Here is a 9,178-nt window from a genome sequence, read left to right on the forward strand (position 1 = left end):
AATCGACTATATTAGCATCCGACAACTTCCTGTCGGAATGGCAAGGGTGTCAGTCCAGCGACGGACAAATAAGCACTCACATGCACCCACATGTCATACATGGCACCCTTTTTAAGCTTCTTCTGTGAAATATAAAGGGCATGCAGAGAACGTTTGGTTCCAGTGAAAGTAGTTAATGTGCTGATAATTAGCATGTCAGGACATATGAGGCTTGGGTCAGAGGTGCAGGTCATGGCTTCTGGTGTCTCGCACCAAAAACAGCAGCGTATTTTGAGAAGCGTGAGGTCTACTCCCTAACTGATTTTAATGGATTTTGCAGATGGAGCTAACCCGTCTCTCATTTCGTCAACATGTAATAGCCATAGCACCTAAGTAATCTCTGGATTCAGTTTTTCAAATGGCTTGAGTTTTGCCAACAACATTTTAAAAGGCATGGGGGGGGGGGCATTACTTGGTTTCATTTAAAAAAGAAATACGGTCATAATAGTAATAAACATGAATTCCAGTCACCTTTCTAAGGCTTTCGAGGGGGAACGTCAGATCCTCATCCTGGCTGCTCGTACAGCTTGCTGGTAAGAGATGGGACAAGGGGCTCACCTCACCTTCTTAACCCCACCGCCTTCCGCTTTCCAGCCAATGCAGGTCCTAATTCAATATTCCCAGGTTCAGCCTGTCAGCCTGTCAAAATGGACGGACGGGCACTGGTGATTTTCCACCAGCCTCTCAGATCAAAAGGACGCCGAGGTCGGTGTCAAGGTAAGGGGGTGTACCCAGTATCAACTCACGGCTGCAATGTGTGAACCATTCAACATGGCTGTCACTACAGCGTTCCCTGGGGTGTGGTGCCAGTGATTGATGGCCCTACGGGCCGACTAGGAACGGTAAATCTCAGAATCTACCCCTCCCCCATATCATTTGGACCACATATCTCCTGACTGTGACGGGACGGTCATGATTTGTGTTCTGCAGGTCGGGTCTGACGACTACAGCCTGGGTAGACTACCGCTGTTTGGCGTTTCACATTTGAATGTACTGTGCCGCCGCTCAGACAATACTGCCGGCCTCCTGAAAGCCCATTCATTGTCGCTCGTCTGTTTACTCTAAACAAACAGGCACAAAGAGACAAGACAAACCAAAGCCAGACCAACGCAACGAGAGGTTTCCCTGTTGCATCGGCCCTTGTCTTTGGGCTCCGAGCGGGAGGAATTCTGCGTGGCAGATGGTCGGGCTAAACCCCTGAGGCCTGCGGCAACGCTACACCCTGGGAGCCAGATACCTAATAATGCCCTGTTGAGCTTCTCACCTGCTGTTCCTCGCCACACAATGTTATCTCATCTCCCTGACCTATTCTGGAGCTCACTGGGAGTAATGACAGTGTGGAGACCCACGCCGCCATGCAGGTCTCTCCCCGGGGAGAGAGACAAGACCCTGGGAATGGCGGCCTAATCGGCACACAGAGCCAGTCTCTCCATCTTGCCTGAGTGGCGTATATTGTTTTGTGTCACGGCGCACAGCTAGATACGGCTGCCCCTGCAACTGCCGACGTTTGAGGTCGGCCACCGAAGACTGTATGCTGTTGGTGGAATCTGTCACGTTACACCTCTGGTCGTCAGCGTCGATGCTTGGGTCATAATATTTCCGTTGATGCTAGATGAGGGCATGGGGGGTGGGGGTGGGGGTGGGGGCGTATCCGGAGCTCCGTTGACTGTCTTGTTTCTTGTGTTACGCAAAACAGGAGGACTGTCAATCAATCTTTGACCGAGAAAAGAAGGGAAAGGAACTGTAGTGAAGAGCCACCACATAAACAAGTGTTTTCCTCAAGGAGGAGGTAAATTGTTCTAAAATGATATCTATATTTTTACCGAAACTGGCTGACGTCTTTAGTTTAATGTGTACAGTACAGTGACGTTACCATGAGATTTAAATACACTCCAGTAACAAGCACATTCTCATTTCCCAAGATGCCAAAACAAACACTGAATGTAGGCCAGATACAATCAGTGAAATATGTTAATGCCAAGAAGACACGCTGACCTCAGGCTATCAGCGGCTGACCCCATGTCCTCATTCACAGAACTCTCTCATGGATCACTTAACCACCAGTAACACCATCAGTAACACCATCAGTAGCACCATCAGTAACACCATCAGTAGCACCATCAGTAACACCATCAGTAGCACTTAAAAGCACCATTCAAACTAGACTAATGATGGAAGCGAGGGTTTTGACTAGCAAAAGGCCTAGTACATAATATTATTCTGTTGGGGATTGTTCGATGCATTTGCTTCAATAAATCAAAGTGCACAAAGACAGATACATTTATAGAATATGAAGAGAAGAAAGAAACTGTATCCTGTACCTTCAGCAAATTGTAAAGGGGAAGAACACAACAGAGATTAAATGATGAGAGCACACCCAGACTGCATAGGCACCCATTCTAGTGACAACTTAATCAGGTGTCTGAGAGAACTGTTTCAGAACGGGTTCTCTGTTTCAGAACGGGTTCTCTGTTCCAGAACAGCTTCTAAGACCTGTCATAACTTCAATGGGTATGGTCAGCATTTACTACAACACTGAACATGGACTGTGGTGTGGATAAAGAAAAAAAAGTGAAAAAAGAAATGGAGATACCCAGTTGTCTGGGTAGTGTGATGCAGAAGGTGGGAGGCCTCGCAGCTGACCATCGAGTCAGATCTGATGGTTTCAGTAACAGTACAGCTGTAGCCTGTGACGTCCGCTGCATGCCAAGTATGAGAGTTTGTTATCTGGCATTGACACTGACAAAAAGAGAAGGCGTTTCATAGGTGCGTTTGTCTCTTAAGTCATTCTCTAGGGAGTCAGAAAAGAAACAGCAGCAGATAGCCATTCTGTCTCAGTGCAATATTACTGTGTTTGACCAGAAGAACAGCTCTCGGTCTATTGTAAGACAATCTTGCAATACATATAACTGAAATATCAAGAGCGCAAACAGGTCCCCCATTGTGAGCAATGTTAAAACCAACAGTAAATCCTTTTATCAGGAGAGAGTCTCTGAGACCACAGCAATTGAAAGTAAACACAATGAGGGGCTTCTGGGTATTTCAATGCCCAAGGGGACAGGAAGCTAATACGAATCCACAGAGTTTTGTTTGCAGTCATAAAATTATAAATGTGTTTACATAGAAGAGGGAAGAATAAGCGAGATAAAGATTTCCAGATGTAGAGATAACCCAAGTGTTCAACAAAACATTTCCCAAGTTTAAAATTCCAACAGTCAGTTCGACTCTTCGTAAAGCGATGACAACTTCTTTAGACTGACTTTTTCCCTGCATAAGTGATGAATGTGTGTTTTATGGGAGGAAACTTACTTGAAACCCAAGCTCTATCCTGTTATTGGCATGTTGGCCTCATCTCCTCATCCAACACCTTTTCTCTGGGATCCATGGGACCTGAATATCTTCTCCATACCATACTACTAGCTCAATTTTGCTCTCATCAGAGCAGAGATCATTTTTTCACATGCTCCCAGAGTCCTTCAGGCGGCATTTCATATGACTTTCAATCAGGGGTGGCTTCCGTCTACTCACTCAACCATAAAGGCCTGATTGATGGAGTGCTACAGAAATGGTTGTGCTGCTGGCACGTTTTCCCATCTCTGCAGAGAAGCTCTGAAGCTCTGTTTGAGTGGCCATTGTGTTTTTGGTCTCCTTTCTTGGGGCCCTTCTTGCCCGGATGGCCAGCTGTAGGAGGAGTCTTGGTGGTTCCGAACTTCTTCCATTTCTCAATGATGGTGACAACTGTGCTCATGGGCACTTTCAATGCTTCTCTTTTTTTCTTCCTTTCCCAAAATTATGCCTCAAAACAATCTGAGAGGTCTATGGGAGAGTTCTGTGGACTTCATGGGTGGACATGCACTTTGTTCTGACATGCACTGAAGTGTGTTATCTTATATGGACAAGTGTGTGCCTTTTTAAATCATGTCCGATTGATTGAATGTGCCCCAGCAGAACTCAAATCAAGTTAAAAGACGATCAAAGCACACAAGATGTATCAGAGCGCAATCTGGGGTGGCATGGCAATACGTGTTTACTATTGGCCTGGTAGATCTGTTTTAAAAAAAATTATGTAGCCTTTATGGAGTGTATCTGGTCACTGCCTCTTGCTATCATATCCTTTTCTGTACCGGTGGGTGTGCATCTGGGTGCTGCTTCAAGTCACATTATTCTGTGGCGGTTGCCTATACTCTGGTCTTGTTGCCAAAAACACGGGCCAGAGTATGTGAGAGAAGGTCAACTGTCACCATTCACAGGCGCTCTCCTTGTGGGTGGTCAGTGCCCGTTTGCTGCTAAGCTGAACATCATTCAGTGCTCACTGTTTTAACTGCATGTCATATGCCAAAATATAGAAAGGTGATGAAGGAAACTGTTTTAATAAAAACATACACACACACACACACACACAAAGATATAGTTACCTCTGAAGGTGATAAAGATTAGCAAAAAAGGCTGTAAACTACATTCATTTTCACAATAATCACATTTATCTAATTTTAAATGTATTTCCCAAATCCTGCTGTTGTGCATGACTTCTACACACATGTAATCTGACCATAACACCTGGTTCCAGTCCAAATGCCAATGCTGTTGTACCCTCAATAAAGGATTTATTTTGAACAACCCTTACAAACAGGCTTTGGTGGTGTCCGAATGGAGATTTCGAGACCCAGGGATGCAATCAAGTTCTCTAATGTCCCTTTCTGAAGTTTTCTTTCTAAAGCGAATCTGAAAATGTTTATGTGGTCTCTTTTTATACATACAAATGTTTACTACAGTCTTGGCGGCACGCACATTCGGTATAGACAGTAATGATTGAGTGTTTACCGTGGCCTATTCAGTGACTTAACCAAGCATTTGTTGGGTTTGTAGTTTTGGCTAAGTATGGTTGGCTTGCTAAGAGCATATATTATTAAACAATTTGGTATTATCTTTTTACTTACTCGGTCTTAAAAGCCCGGGGAACATTGATTGACTTTTTCCAGTGCACAAACTTTTAGGAACTTGACTTTGTATGTTATTCTATCTAGACAGGGTTGAATTGATAAACTTCTTTGTGGCTTCTAGGTCAATGTAATTATAATGAACCATTACTGTGGAATGTTATTGGGGCTAGATCAAAACATTACTCTGATGTCTAGCAGAGCAGAGGCACATCCTGTGCTCTGTCAATAACAGTGGAATCAAACTGTTTGCTTTGGAATTATCAAGTGGAAAAAGTGACTAATTTAATGACACTGGGAGCTGGGGCCCACCACCGCTACGCTGCTTCCTACTGAGGTGGCCCCAACATAAACACGGATCCATTCGGCAGCGATGTAAACTTCCCCCTCCTTGCCCTGGTGCACACGTTTCCTGGGGGTTAAAACTAGAGGGGGCTTCTATCAGCGTCATACAATCCACTGATGAAAAATGCAAACCATGTGTCCTTTTCGATGCTACTTTTTGCGCACAAGGAACATCTACAAATCCAGTTGCACAAACGTATGGTGAAATTGTGTGACGTGAAACGTTTTACGATGTGGCATGACGAGAAAGCTATTGCAATGTCAAATTTTAATTGAATATTATCAGGTGATACATTTATTTTCTGAATACACCATGTAATTCCTACCCAGGCCTGATCTCTGTGGACTCACCAGTTTTACTGTGATTCTAATAACGGAAGATTAGGAAACAACGTGCCAAATTGTTGTTATGGTTCAGACAGAGGATTTATTAATTGTTTTCACTCATTTTACGTGTTTTCAGGATTATTTTTCATTTCCTGCTTAAAACAAACGATTTATATCTCCCATGGCAGAAACCCAAATGAAACAAACTGACAGATTTCCCTCCCTTCTACTCCAGCCAGGCAATAAATGTTATCTCTCAGTCCCAGCGTCCAGCACTAGACACTTGCCAGGCACAGAGAAAGAGTTTATGACTAGCATAACTGAAGACAATGGCAATGAGAACAGTAGATATGTGTGATTTCTAGAGGCCTGCTGGCGTCCCACCCAGGGAGTTGGGAGAGGAAGCAGGGAGGATGGTAGGTCAGAGTTGGGTGCTCACATCCTACACACAATTTAGCCTGTTATTCAGCTCCTTTGGCCCCGCTCCCACAAACACGTGCACACACAGGATTCAGAGGTGACCGGGCCTTAAACCGGGCCTCATCGTTCCTCTTAACGACGATGCAAACATTACCCAGTAAAATATTGTTTTTTCCGATCTGCATGACAGAAGTTCAACACTACTGTTGTTTGCTCCATGGGGTTTAAGGTCGGGTGTTGTAAAAAGGGCTTTATAAATACATTTGATTGATTGATTGATTGATTGAGAGGTTTGGTGTTACAGTGTGGTTCTCACTGCAGAGGTAGAACAGGTGGCAACATTGTGAGGAGCATTTTAGTGTTCTCTCAGTTCCATATCCAATTAGATCAAAGTGCACCTCTGCAATAACGCAAGGCATTTGACATATGTGCTTGATCGGGCATGATGTACACTAAAGAGGTTTAGTGTTACAGTGGGGAGAACAAGTATTTGATACACTGACGATTTTGCTGGTTTTCCTACTTACAAAGCATGTAGAGGTCTGTAATTTTTATCATAGGTACACTTCAACTGTGAGAGACGGAATCTAAAACAAAAATCCAGAAAATCACATTGTATGATTTTTAAATAATTAATTTGCATTTTATTGCATGACGTAAGTATTTGATCACCTACCAACCAGTAAGAACACCTGTCCACACACTCAATCAAACAGACTCCAACCTCTCCGCAATGGCCAAGACCAGAGAGCTGTGTAAGGACATCAGGGATAAAATTGTAGACCTGCACAAGGCTGGGATGGGCTACAGGACAATAGGCAAGCAGCTTGGTGAGAAGGCAACAACTGTTGGTGCAATTATTAGAAAATAGAAGAAGTTCAAGATGATGGTCAATCTCCCTCGTTCTGGGGCTCCATGCAAGATCTCACCTCGTGGGGCATCAATGATCATGAGGAAGGTGAGGGATCAGCCCAGAACTACACGGCAGGACCTGGTCAATGACCTGAAGAGAGCTGGGACCACAGTCTCAAACAAAACCATTAGTAACACACTACGCCATCATGGATTCAAATCCTGCAGCGCACGCAAAGTCCCCCTGCTCAAGCCAGCGCATGTCCAGGCCTGTCTGAAGTTTGCCAATGACCATCTGGATGATCCAGAGGAGGAATGGGAGAAGATCATGTGGTCTGATGAGACAAAAATAGAGCTTTTTGGTCTAAACTCCACTCGCCGTGTTTGGAGGAAGAAGAAGGATGAGTACAACCCCAAGAACACCATCCCAACCATGAAGCATGGAGGTGGAAACATCATTCTTTGGGGATGCTTTTCTGCAGAGGGGACAGGACGACTGCACCGTAGTGAGGGGAGGATGGATGGGGCCATGTATCGCAAGATCTTGGCCAACAACCTCCTTCCCTCAGTAAGAGCATTGAAGATCGGTTGTGGCTGGGTCTTCCAGCATGACAACGACCCGAAACACACAGCCAGGGCAACTAAGGAGTGGCTCCCTAAGAAGCATCTCAAGGTCCTGGAGTGGCCTAGCCAGTCTCCAGACCTGAACTCAACAGAAAATATTTGGAGGGAGCTGAAAGTCCGTATTGCCCAGCGACAGCCACGAAACCTGAAGGATCTGGAGAATGTCTGTATGGAGGAGTGGGCCAAAATCCCTGCTGCAGTGTGTGTAAACCTGGTCAAGAACTACAGGAAACGTATGATCTCTGTAATTGAAAACGAAGGTTTCTGTACTAATTATTAAGTTATGCTTTTCTGATGTATCAAATACTTATGTCATGCAATAAAATGCAAATAAATTACTTAAAAATCATACAATGTGATTTTCTGGACTTTTGTTTTGGATTCCGTCTCTCACAGTTGAAGTGTACCTATGATAAAAATGACAGACCTCTACATGCTTTGTAAGTAGAAAAACCTGCAGAATCGGCAGTGTATCAAATACTTGTTCTCCCCACTGTACATAGCCCAGGACAATGTTATTCACACAACACAGATTTGGAGTTAAATTGAGATTTTCACTGCTGACATTCAGCGTTAAATAAGATTTACAAAGCAGAAGACCAGCGTTACAGTGTGATTTACACCGTAAAGATTCTGTGTTAGAGTGTGATTTACACTGTAAAGATTCTGCGTTAGAGTGTGATTTACACTGTAAAGGTTCTGCGTTAGAGTGTGATTTACACTGTAAAGGTTCTGTGTTAGAGTGTGATTTTCACTCCAGAGGATCAATGTTATGATGTGATTTACATGGTAGAGGTTCTGTGTTACAGTGTGATTTACACCATAGAGGACCAGCGTTACAGTGTTATTTAAAAGGTAGAGATTCTGCATTACAGTGTGATTTACAAGGTAGAGGTTCTGTATTACAGTGTGATTTACAAGGTAGAGGTTCTGATTTACAGTGTGATTGACAAGATAGAGATTCTGTGTTACAGTGTGATGCACACTCCAGAGAATCAGTGTTATGGTGTAATTTGCACAGTAGTGGATCAGGGATACTGTCATGCTGTGGGCTGGTGAAGCAGGACAGGTTGCAAACAATCAAAAGTAACTTTAATAAACGCATATAGAAATGTGGAGGCTTCAAAAAGGCACAAACCAATGACATTTACGACACCCAACGACATACAATGGCCAACCAGAATCACTGGGGCAGGAGGAACTTAATAAATAGGAACACAACAAGGGATCAAACAAGGAACAGGTGGAAACAATCAAGTCAAAGACAGGCTACGTGAAGAAACACAAACAAAAAAGGGACAGGGATACATTCAAGAACAAAAACCCAAACGGAACAGAACAGAACCGAACCTCATAGATACAGCCTGACTTACTGTCCTACCATCCCCTTTAGGAGCAGCACACTTTCACTGGGGGGGTTTACATGCTACAGAGGTTTTGCGTTACAGTGTGATCTACATTTTAAAGGCCTAGCTAGTAAAAACTGTATTCACAGCAAATGTACAGTCAATCATAAATGTGCATTCTATCGAGCAGACTAAATGTGTGCACCAGTGCTCAGTGCTGGTGTAATGTATGTAATGTATCACATGTATGCTGATGAACCAGGAGGTGGCAGAAAGCCTGGTTAGAGT

The sequence above is a fragment of the Esox lucius genome, chromosome 11 (assembly GCF_011004845.1).
Source record: "Esox lucius isolate fEsoLuc1 chromosome 11, fEsoLuc1.pri, whole genome shotgun sequence".
Taxonomy (NCBI): Eukaryota; Metazoa; Chordata; class Actinopteri; order Esociformes; family Esocidae; genus Esox; species Esox lucius.